General features: G+C 32.6%; 1 pseudogene; it reads right to left on the bottom strand.

Moving 5' to 3' along the window:
• Nucleotides 1–9,219: 9,219 nt before the first annotated feature.
• LOC113562430 lies at nucleotides 9,220–10,885 on the bottom strand (annotated as a pseudogene).
• Between the last annotated feature and the right edge of the window lie 2,818 nt (nucleotides 10,886–13,703).

Below are 13,703 nucleotides of genomic sequence, written 5' to 3'. Positions count from 1 at the left end.
ATGATGTTGCTTGCAATTACTTGCAATTTATGTCTTTATTGTGAAATAAAACATTTCCTATGTATCACATGTTTTATAGTATTTGCGATTTATATCTTTATCGTAAAATAAAACATTTCCCATGTATTATTAAAATCATTTTTAATTCATAATAAATTAAATCATGCATGTGTGAACAGCAGCTTGAGAGACAAAATCGCTTCGCATGTGTATGTGCGAACATACGTATACGTGAGTCTGAACCAGAATACGGAAAACGGAACATCACGATTCTAACGTACGATTATAATATCTCAGGATTGACTGCACCAATCTTATTCGAACTGGTCGCGATCGAAAGCTCGCATTCACATTTTATTATACAAGTGCCGTTAGATTTTTTATTACGGCTGTAATTCCTGAGATATTTTAATCATAAGTTGATATGACCTGTCAAATGGCATGAATTCCAGATAAGCTACTTGGTAGCGCGCGACGTTTATGCAATGAAATTGGTAACACTCAATATTATACAGTGACTCTCATTGTTCGGAATCTTATTTTTGATTATGTACTTGGCGTCGCGACGCTACCGCGTCGCTTAATAAAGTATTGGCTACAGTACTGGTTACATTCTTCGCTTATCTTACAACAAATAGTTATTAAGAAAGAGGATATATATTTTATATTATTTACATACTAATTTGTGCAATAAATACAAAATGTCCGAGAAAATTTTATCAACTGAGCAAAAACGTATAATTGTCGAAGGTGAATGGTTGACTGATTTGCATATGGAACATTTTAATCATCTGTTAAGAAAGTATTTAAATTATAGATCTGTCGAAACATGGTGACTATATTTTTTGAATCGAATCCAACCTGTACCTGAAAATAGTAAACATATACAGATATTATATAGTTCGTCAGGTCCAGATTCATCAGATGGATATTGGATATGTAGTTATTATGACAGAAAAAACTTATACATTTATGACTCGTTAAATAAGAAAACATTGCATGGTGACCATAAAACATTTTTAAAGCGATTGTTTCCAACATATCCCTTTCACAAGTATTCTGTTAAATTTCCTGTTGTGCAACATCAACCAAATGGTAACGATTGCGGTGTTTTCGCAATTGGTTTTGCAATCTCATTGTTGTTTAATATTAAACCAGAAAAAGTAAAATATGATCATACCTTAATGCGTTCACATTTGATAAAAATATTTGAATCAAATATAATTGAACATTTTCCTCAAGATGACCAATATGGTGTTCCTCAGAGAGTACTTCCATTAGCAGTAATAAGAGCAAGAGAAGTTGAAGCGGCCCGTATACGTATAAAACGCCAATATGAAAAGGAATATGACATATTAAATCAAGTAAAAAAAAATCACAATTCTCAGCAATGTATGCATAATTTGGAAAATAATCATGCTGAAAAGCAGCGTCGATATGAACGGGATTTAGAGAATAATCGTGCTAAAAAGCGGCGTCGATATAACAAGAATTTAATAAAAGGACGTGCGCAAAAACGAAAACGTTATTTCATAAATTCTGAGCGTGAACGAGAAAGACAAAAAGAATTATCTTTTGATCGTAAGTGGCTTTATAATAAGCGATATTATGAGAAAAAACGTTGTAATTCGATACTTGGAAAAACAATTCACGATGCTGCCAAAAATATTAATAAAAAATATGACAAGATTCGGTCGAGAAATTCTATAAAACTTCGTGATTCCCCGGAAGTATTCATTATAAATATTTTACACAAGCTCAATATTACGGATTGCAGTAAAGGTTATATTGAAAAACGATTAGAAGCTGAAAAAGTCATACGCTGGTGTATGGATCTAAGAGATAGTTATATTCGTAATATGCATAAAATAGTAAGTCTGCTTAAAAACAAATCAGAAACATGTTTGACTGTTGTTGCAAAATGTTCAGTAATTATGCATAATAGGGGAGCCAGCGCCGATGACCTTGACCTTGACATATGTTATAGAGGTCACCCTCCTGAGTGACCTTCAGAAAGTTTTAGCCGGCGGTCATTGTTTATTAAAAAATTAATAACCAAAGAAGTTTAATAATTTTACACACATTTTCAGCTATCTACGCTCTTTCACAGCCCGCTTCGCGGGAGGGCGGGGGCAGGGGCTTCGCCCCTCTCCCCCGCCGGAGCCAGTGTAACAGATTTCACCGTACAGAGTTCAAATTAGTTTATATATTTGTGTATTTGACACCTTATATAGAGTATACGTGTTTGTATTACTATATTGTGCGCTGATATTATGTTGTGTTTATCTTTTCTACATTCCTCCGAATTCAGCTAATAGAATGAGCCAGTATAGGACAGGTTGTCGTACGATTAACATTTAATACGTGAAAGATGAATTTCTATGCATTTCTAGCTTATGAATAAACTTAAAGTAAATAAAAATTGATATATCTTTGTTCTTGAGGTTTCTTGACAAAAACCTAACCTAACCTAACCAAACCTAACCTGGCTTCGCCCCTCCCCCCAGCTCTCCCGCGAAGCGGGCTGAAAACGAGCGTATGTGCCCGAGGCTCCACTTTCGGAAAATATAACCTAACCAAGGTTGGGTTGGGTTAGGTTAGGTTAGGTTAAAGCAGAGAATAATTTGTACTTATCTTAAAAGACACTATTCTATATATTAACGATTCACTGCTTTAAATGACTTCAAAATAACTACTACATTTTCGAAACTTCTTTTGTTAATAACGTTTTAATAAACGATGACCGCCGGCTAAAACCTTCTGAAGGTCACTCAGGAGGGTGACCTCTATAACATATGTCAAGGTCAAGGTCATCGGGGCGGGCTCCCCTATTATGCATAATTACTGAATGTTCTACAATTGATGACAAATTACGTGCATTATGTGGCATATCTAGACATACAGCTTCGTCCGAAAATTATTTTGTTGATTCGATTTATCACGATATAATTTCATCTGAAGTCAATATAAGGGAACCTCTAATAATAAATATGAAAGAACAGACTGAAAATATATTACCCTTGATGGAGGGAAGGGCAAAAAAATCGTGGTTGTGCAATTCTTTATGTAAAATTAACGATCCGCTTCTAATTGATCGATATCAAAAATTTCTAGAAGCTATAAATATATGTACTTTAAAGAACGTATCAAAACTCATGCACAATATTTATGAATGTACCGTGAAAACTTCAAATGATAAATTAGGCCATACGCATAGCTGTTATATTGATTTAAATCTTTGTAAAGCGATGTCAGTTCCAATGCAGTTATTATCGTCTCATTTCCCCAAAGTAAGAAATATTAAACGTTTAATGTATCAACTTAAGAATTTTTATCAACAATTGTTGTATTTGGACGAAGCATTATATTCTGCTGATTTAAATATATTAAATGAAATTGTAACTTCAGCACAAGAAAAAGTAGATATGTACAAGCATCAGCAAACTGAAATAATTTTGAGTGATGATGATATTATTTCTAAATATCATAATGCATTTACGGTTTTGAAAAAACGTTCACTGGACACACCGCGGTATATTTGTATATCGTGTGAGAGACTTAGTTATAAAAGAAGTGTTTCTAAACTTAGTGAACTTAAAAAGCACGAACTAATCCAATTTTGACAGATTTGATGACATATGTAGAGCAACAAAAAATCAATCCGCAATATATATGTCATTATTGTGATCGGAAATTTCGTAGCCGTTTGATGCCTGCTTACTGCATCTAAATAATCTCTTTGTAAATGATGTACCTGAGGTAATATCGTCTCTTAATGAATTTGAGAAATTGCTTTTACAAAGGGCTAAAGCTTTTCAAACTGTTGTTAAAATGGGAACAGTTGCTAATAATAAGAAAATACCTGAAAGACATAAGATACAAAAAATTAAAGGTAGGACATTTTATTTACCACTTCCTTTACAACAGACTTTGAATAAATTATGTTCTAACACTGATCCAATAAACCTAAATCACGAATTTATTTTACTTCGAAATGTTCCAACTAAATCAAAAATTATCTGGGAAGATTTAGTGGATATTAAAAAAGTATTTGAAGCTCTAATATGGTTGAAAAATAATAATTCTTTATATTCTAAAATTGTACTGCCCGAAACTCACGATAAACTATTTTTAGGGAATTTGGATAATGTGGAATTTGAAATGCAACAAACAGAAAATGATGCAAAAGTTTTATTGAGGAACGAATGTGAATCGGTAAATAATTTAAAAGTACATATGGAAGAGATAAAAGATGATGTAGAAGTTACATTTGATGACGAACGCAAGGCAATGTTGACTTAAAAAGATAAACAACTTGAATAAAATTGTCGACAATCTGGCCAAATGGTATTTACATCAAGGACAACGTTTTGGCCTCAAATTTAGGCCCTTATCAAGTCCATAACTTTAAGACAAGTGTTCACAAACCAACGCAACTTGCAAATACATAAACGTGTTCCAACAAGTCAAATATTCAATACTGTAAAAATAATAACCAATATAAAAATAAAACAAGTCAAATATTCAACACTGTAAAGATAATAACCAATATAAATAACCTAAATGAACAAACTATATATATATAAGCCAAATACCACTCACTCACTCATCAACGTGCAGTCCGAACCACTGCATCTATCGACTTGAAATTTTAAGGGTATATTCCTACTATTACGTAGGTGCTCACTAAGGGTGGGTTTTCCGAAATTCCACCCCTAACGGGTGAAAAGGGGTAAAATGTGTTTTTATTTAATTCTACACATAATATTGCGGGCGAAGCCCGCGTGACGGGGGATGCTAGTATACTATAAGATGTCAATTATTAAAATTTGATATAAATAACTTAAATAAACAAATGTACTAACAAGTAATAATTACACAATTAAATAAATATAAAATGTCAGTTATTAAAATTTAATATAAAAACCGTACGATGTATAGACCTGAAATTGCAAAAAAGAGTTCTTATTTACAAGTTACGCTGTTGCAAAGGATCTAAATTTTAATACATGTCAAATAATAAAATTTTTCACTGGATACAAAAGAACTGTTCAGTACACCAGAACTGTTAGAGACGGACTGACAAACATCAAGTCAACAACACGAGCTTCAAAACCGACACAATAACTCTGTCATATACCGGGTTAAAGTTATCTGTGTCACTTTGTAAATTCAGCGTGTTTTCCTTTGTCTTAATGCAAAACATCTCCGCAATCTCTCTCTTTTTAACATGTTTTTCATAATGCAAAATCCGCGGAGAAGACCAATCAAATTCGTGATTAAGTTCACTACGATGTCGGCTCACAACCGATTGATTATTAAACTCTTTTTTTATGTCTCTCTGATGTTCTTTCAATCTTGTCTCTAAATGACGCTTAGTCTGACCAATATATGATGCGTTACAATCTTTGCAATTTATACAATAAACAACCTCTATCCTTTTATTACGAGAAACCACGTCTTTGCCTCTTTTAATAAGGACATCCAGCTTTTTTGGTATCGTATACAAAGTCCTAAGTCCATACTTCCTAAGAGACACATCAATCTTCTCGCTAACCCCTTTAATATAAGGCAGAGGTATACATTTTTTAATGTCAAAGGTTGCTTTAGGTGCTTTGCCAACAACAGAAGAACCATCGACGGAGTCAAACGACCTCATTCTCAAATTCACAAACTTATTGATAGTGCACATGGGAAAGCCATTGTTTATTAACGTTTTGCGCACAATATTTAGATTGGTTTTATGAAACCTCTCATTCGATAAAAGGATTGCACGATCAACTAGATTTGTGATGCAATTAATCTTGTATTTAAACGGATGGCTCGAAAAGTAATTCAAATAGCGGCCAGAGTCGGTAGGTTTACGGAACCAGTTCGTAATTAACGATGTACCATCCCTAATAACAGACACATCTAAAAAATTAATAGCAGTGTCTCTTGTGTCTCTTAGGAAGTATGGACTTAGGACTTTGTATACGATACCAAAAAAGCTGGATGTCTTTATTAAAAGAGGCAAAGACGTGGTTTCTCGTAATAAAAGGACAGAGGTTGTTTATTGTATAAATTGCAAAGATTGTAACGCATCATATATTGGTCAGACTAAGCGTCATTTAGAGACAAGATTGAAAGAACATCAGAGAGACATCAAAATAAGAATCAACAATGAATATCGGCCAAAGAGTAATAATAAAAAGCAATAGATTTTCTGATTTGCATAAATACCCATTGTATTTGGCGCAATTTGTTGATATCATTAGTTTTGTAGAGTTCTTTTTGAAAGAACTTCGGACGCGTAGAGTTCTTTTTTTAAAGAACTTCGGGCGCGTATACTTGGTGCTTTTTGTGTACCTTTGTTGAAAAAGGTAATTTTGTTGTGATAAAATATACGTTGCTCACCGATCGTCGTACACACTTATCGCCTTATTACGTAATAAGCGTGTACATAATTAACATTACATAACAAACAAGTTAGAAGTGCGTAGTTTTCCAAGTCCGGTTCCAAACTCCAAGTTCCAAAGACTTAGAGCGCATCTCCCACCGTCACGAATGGGAGAAGATATAAGACGGTGAGAATATCAAAGCAGTCAGTCGGAATAAGAAGTCGACTATTGATTTGTGTTGCGTTAGTTTGACAATATTGTTTGATTGTATATTCGATCCGAAAAGACAGTATCAATTAAATAAACCTTTATATTATCGCGTAGGTTGGTGTGTGGTTATTTTATATACCAGTCGTCATTTGGACAGAAGGACATTTAATCGTTACCTTCCTTTGAAATATTTCATGTGGCAAAATATCGTATGGAATCTTACGTATATTATTTACTAGAATTTTGATATACATACAGTAATACTTTCTGTGGACAGTTTCCGAATAGTAATTATTGAAGTATTTGTGTTAAAATGTTGCCTATAAATGCAGCAAACGTTATAAATATTCTTTCAAAAAAGAACTCTACGCGCCCAAAGTTCTTTCAAAAAGGAACTCTACACGCTCGAAGTTCTTTCAAAAAAGAACTCTACGCGCCCGAAGTTCTTTCAAAAAAGAACTCTACAAAACTAATAATTGTATCTATATATAAATTTTTATTGTTTTCTTTCTTAACAATCAAAGAGGACCATCGTATTTTACAGACTGAAAATACAATGGGGGTGGTGGTGGGCCCTCTTAAAAAAATCTAATAATGATTTTACCAGTCCTAAAAAAAATGATATCTCACAAAAATTACCTTTTTTAAAAAAAGGGAAAAAAGGCGCCAAGTACATGCGCCAGTCGCACCCAACCAAATAAAAATTAACCTATTTAAAAAATGTAAAATTAACCAGGTAAAAATTAACTTATCTCGTATATAAATACCTATTTAAAAAATGTAAAATTAACCAAGTAAAAATTAACTTATCTCGTATATAAATATGCTCGAAAAAACCAATGTGGTAGTTTCTTTAACTTTCAAAAAAGAACTCTACAAAACTAATGATATCTTTCAAACCCGAAGTTCTTTCAAAAAAGAACTCTACAAAACTAATGATATTAACAAATTGCGCCAACTACACTGGGTATTTATGCAAACCAGAAAATCTATTACTTTTTATTATTACTCTTTGGCCGATATCAATTGTTGATTCTTATTTAAAAACATGTTAAGTACAAAAAATTCTTTCAAAAAAGAACTACAAAACTAATGCTAATGCGGCTCTGTGATTGGTTTCAAATATCTTATGATTGTTTTTAAGACGGTCTTAAAGATTTTATTTGAAAAAAATAAACGATATAATAATATTAAGCAGATATTTTTATACGAATAAATATTTTAATACATATAATACTTGGCGCTGCTAAACCGAATAAAAAATTGTTTTAGACCGAACCAATATGTTAATTATCTTATTCTCTTTCTTTCTCTCTTGTGAATGTGTGTGTGTGGGTGTGTGGGTGGGTGTGTGGGTGTGTGTGTGTGTGTGGGGGGGTGTTCTGCACACGTGTGTGTATTGTATGTATGCGTGTAACATTAGAATTAAGTATAGAATAAGTTAATTAACTACATTTGTACATATGTAAATTACAGTCGAAAGAAATTATTGTAATTTTTAGATTATTTAAATACTAAGAGCATTTTTTATTCGGTTTAACTTCGAGCGTGTAGAGTTCCTTTTTGAAAGAACTTTGGGCGCGTAGAGTTCTTTTTTGAAAGAACTTCGGGCGCGTATACTTGGCACTTTTTTTGTACCTTTTTTTAAAAAAGTAATTTTGTTGTGATTTCACACATTTTGTAGTGTGAAGTAAGTATCTTATTCTTTTTATTAATAGCATTAATAACATTTATTATACAGTATAATTTTGCAACTATGCAACACTTCTTTTACTCTCACCAACCTTGTATGGGCGCAAAGCGATCCTTGTATATATACGGGCGCTGATATATACTTTATTTACTATCAAGTTTTTGTAAGAATAATATTTATTTACTATCAAGTTTTTGTAAGAATAATATATAAATATCTTTAGCACCTCTAGGCCATTGTCTTTTTTTAATTTGTGCATCATCAGCTTCAGTCCAATTACTAGACATTCCTTCTCTACATATACTCGTGTAATGACCATCCTCAATACATAAACCACTATGAAATATAGCATTTATAAGCTTATACGTTTGTCCAGCTATTAAAACTTTAGTTGTAGGAATAGTACATATATTAAATTTACGTATTGCTTTCACCATTTTATCATCTTGGAATGAAAATAATACTAAACGAATAATAACTATATCTTTCGTTACTGTTAATTCGTTCTTCAACAAAATATCATTTCCTGTACACTGTTCGCATGACCCATCTGATTCACACCACTGTGAAAATGTAACATTTAATAAATCATTAAGAGTATAGCTTTTTTTCCCCAAATTGTTAATAGGTATTGAAATAACTACATTCTTACAAGTAAATTCCTTTGTATAATCACAAGATTTACATCGACTAGTAGAAGTCACTTGATGCTCTACCAGTTGTCTTATACAATCATATTTAGTGCACAGGATTGTAAGAAACTCGAACACATCACGTTTTACATTTATTGAAAACGGTTCTCCTAAATATTGCCATACTGCATATGTATTCAAATTGCACATTCCATTTTCATATCGATGCATTAACATTTTTAAAATCATCTGATTTATTGCAATTAGACAAATGTTTTCTAATGGTACTTAAATGCATTAGACATTATAATGCTGCATTTGCATAACATGAAACATTGTCTGTATTTTGAAATCCATGTAAAACCCAAGCAACATTTTGCCGTAGTTTTTGATTTTGATTTTGACAATTCTCTTGAATTGAAGTAATTACTTTTGACAATGCCCATTGAACATCTTTCACTTTGCGATAGCGTTCTTTTGCAACAGTAATTATTTCTGCTTCTGGTTTGTACTTATTTCTTAGTCGATTATATTCCCTAATAGCGTTTTCATCAGCTGTTACTGACGAAGGATCATAGTTAATTAAATGCAACCCTTCTAGAGACGTTACTTGTGATAATGCAACATAAACTTGACCACAATTAAATATAGAGTTGCCTATGTCCATGATAGCACTTTGTAAGCTCAATCCTTGACTTTTATGAAAGGTGATTCCATAACTCAGACGCAATGGAAATTGTTTTCTAGTAACAAACGCTCTATCCACCACTTGAAATTTAACGCTCACTCTTTCAATTAAATATTCTAATCCTGATAGTAAAAGAAGCTTTATTTTTTCTACATCATCGGTAGACGTATCTTGTACAACTGAAATTACCTTAGCTGTTGTACCATTCACAAGACCTAAGGTAGCATCAATATTACGCCTTATCATAACTTTTGCTCCAAACGTAATTACAATTTCTTTTGAAAGTCCAGCAGTTTTAGAATTATCATCATCATTATTCGATGATACTTTTGATACTTTCTTTCTCACATATGGTACAGTCAATCGTGTCTTGCGCAATTAATATCTCTTTCGAAGCAATGCGGTTTAACATTGCAGCGTTAAGAACATCACACATATGACGAGTAGGCAATAAACAAACAATGTCCAACGGAAAATCATTAATAAAATTACATAATTCGTTTAATCTAGATTCAAAAGAATCACCTTTAAATGATATTTTTCGATTTTCAAGAATCTCGCAATCAGACTCTGTCACTAAACCAATACGAATTCTTGACAACTGTCGATAAGAATCATCCCCTTGCTGACGCATATTGATCGTCAACTCATCATAATCAAATAATGTAGTCCATAAATTAACAGCAGTTAAAGAACCTACATATTTATTAATTTTGTCATTTGGTAATCGTACAAAAATAGGATCTTCACGTACAGGAGGTAATTGAAGCAGATCGCCGAATAAAAGAATGTGCTTTCGACCGAACCAACCGTCTTCACAATCATTAGTATTAAATATTTCAGACAATCGAAGATGTATATACATTAAAGTCAAATTAGATATCATTGACACTTCATCAATCACAAAAAGAACAACATCTTTGAGATCTGCTCGTAAAACTTTTAACACATGATCAGACAATTGTTTATAGTTTGGAGTAAGACCATGTTCAACAGGTAATTGAAGCAATCTATGAATTGTCAAACCGTCTACATTAAACGCTGCTATGCCAGTAGGTGCCGCTATAGCGGTATCTTTATTGAGATATTGTTTTATCCAACACTTAATTGTTTTAATTAAGAAACTCTTTCCAGTTCCACCTTCTCCGCTAACATACAATCGTAATATCGAATTATCTGACCTTATAGTATCAATGACTCTATCGAATGTCCTTTTTTGATCCGTATTTAATTGTGCTATCATTTGAGACACATTAATTTTCTCGTCTATTTTATTACCAAGATCTCTAAAATCTTGCATTGCTTCACTAGCTTCTATATTTTGAACGCCTATCGGATTGTCAGGGTCATCCTGAGACACGTTTTTTTTGTAATTTTTCATCTAGTAATTGCCGAACTAACTCTTACGCAGTTTCAAATGCTTTTTTTAATTCTTCTAGCTTTTCATGGTATTGCAATGCCTCCGTAAGATGCAGTTTTACTTTATGAAATGATTCTGCATAAGTATTACAACTATCTCTAAGATCCTCTAATTTCCGCCATGGTTTAAACATAAAGCAGAAAAGAAAAGAAATATTCTTCCGGTCGATTATTAACATTATGTTCATAATGATTAATAAGACATCCACGTTGACGCCGTTTAAGGTAATGACTATTATCTATTTTATAGTATTCAATAATATTATTTCGCGGTTCGATTGTCGTGATATCATACCATTGTGCGAATTCATAAAGAGACACAGATTTTAATTCTTCCGGTCTATTCGGATAATAATTATCTACTAAAGATGGATGAAATATATCTGTAGATTCACCATCAAAAGCTTCAATTTCTTTACGATTTTTTAATTTCCTCTGCCATATTACATTAACATCTAACCATTTAATCGTCGTATTTCGATCAGTCCCATATAAAGGAATACCTAGCAACGTATCGGCAGCTTCAAGAGCTCCACATTCTCTATTGCTTATGGATCGTAAACCAAAATTCCATAGAACACTTGCCAATGATTTATTTTTATCATTCTTACAATTGGCAAGATCAAAATCAGATAACTCACTTTTCGCTGCTTTATTCAAATATTTGGTAACGTACCAAGTGAGCAATGTCGACTTTTCACCAATAAATTGTATATCCATATTTCCTTCCCATGCAGTAAGAGTAGCAGGATTATAATCATTAATATCGACTTCTTTATTTTTTCGAGGAAGATCGTACAATCTGCTTTTATGTTTTAATTGTTTTCTACCTGCTATTGCAGTTGGCACATCTCTCATATTTACTGTTTCAGTAACGGGACGAGGAAATCCAAACCGACACCTACGAACAACTTTACGTCCTACTTTTTTAGAACGTAGACAATAATCATTATGTTTGTGTCGTTGATGCGTATCAACGCGTCTGTACAATAGTGGTGAAATAATTTTATTTGGCATTTTGCAGCTTATGTATTTTGAAATAAATGTAGAGACTTCTTGAATAGAAGATTCATCGAAAATCGGTGCATCTTTAATCCAAATTAGTAAATGGAAATGTTGTATACCTCTACCTTGATATTCTCGTCGCCAAAAATAGTGTGTTACTTCACCGATCGGACAATCTTTGGAACAAATAAAATCAAGCATTGCCCGAAATTTATTATCAAGAAATCTCGACGTTGATACAGGATCTTTAGCAACAAGTGCACTGGTACTCAATGAAGAGTTTTGCCATCCATTGACTTCACGAATATATTCACCTAAATCGTCCCATAGCCATTCACTAGGACTTAATGTTAGAAACCATGTCGCAGGTCCGTAATGTTGTGTCATGCAAGACAAATCACTTCTCGGTCTACGCCAATATTGTTCCGTATTTCGAAGTGAAGAAAACATTGTATTTAAGTTAGATTCCAAAATTTCTTTCGACTAGCCTCTAAATACTCCGCAGCCGTGTAACGAATCCGTGGATCAGTTATATTCAGTTTATGGTAAATTCCACGACTTAACTGACGAATAATCGCCTTATTTAACTCATAAAACAAGTATTGTTGATTTACTCTAAATTGTGGATGCCTAGACGTAAAACGACATTTAACATATTCATGTTCCTGAAGTTTCACCAGTCTAGTTTCATCACATTCGCCATTACGACCAAGTGGGAATAAATCTGGAAAACACATCAAATCCAAATTTTTTTCCGATTATCCAAGGGTGAATCCTGAATTGGTAACACTTGATATAAGGTACTCGCAGTTTGATTTTCTCTATTTGCATTTAGAGGAACTATAGTAAACTGCTCGTAATAACTATCATCTTTATCTTTTTGAGTCAGCATTGCCTTACGTTGGTCATCTAATATAACTTCTACATAATTTTCTGTTTCTACAGCATTTTCTGTTTGTTGCATTTCAAATTCCACATTATCCAAATTCCCTAAAAATAGTTTATCGTGAGTTTCGGGCAGTACAATTTTAGAATATAAAGAATTATTATTTTTCAACCATATTAGAGCTTCAAATACTTTTTTAATATCCACTAAATCTTCCCAGATAATTTTTGATTTAGTTGGAACATTTCGAAGTAAAATAAATTCGTGATTTAGGTTTATTGGATCAGTGTTAGAACATAATTTATTCAAAGTCTGTTGTAAAGGAAGTGGTAAATAAAATGTCCTACCTTTAATTTTTTGTATCTTATGTCTTTCAGGTATTTTCTTATTATTAGCAACTGTTCCCATTTTAACAACAGTTTGAAAAGCTTTAGCCCTTTGTAAAAGCAATTTCTCAAATTCATTAAGAGACGATATTACCTCAGGTACATCATTTACAAAGAGATTATTTAGATGCAGTAAGCAGGCATCAAACGGCTACGAAATTTCCGATCACAATAATGACATATATATTGCGGATTGATTTTTTGTTGCTCTACATATGTCATCAAATCTGTCAAAATTGGATTAGTTCGTGCTTTTTAAGTTCACTAAGTTTAGAAACACTTCTTTTATAACTAAGTCTCTCACACGATATACAAATATACCGCGGTGTGTCCAGTGAACGTTTTTTCAAAACCGTAAATGCATTATGATATTTAGAAATAATATCATCATCACTCAAAATTAT

Source organism: Ooceraea biroi, chromosome 8 (genome assembly GCF_003672135.1).
Source record: "Ooceraea biroi isolate clonal line C1 chromosome 8, Obir_v5.4, whole genome shotgun sequence".
Taxonomy (NCBI): Eukaryota; Metazoa; Arthropoda; class Insecta; order Hymenoptera; family Formicidae; genus Ooceraea; species Ooceraea biroi.
The sequence above is the reverse complement of the archived record's forward strand: the minus strand, read 5'-3'. Positions and strand labels throughout refer to the sequence as shown.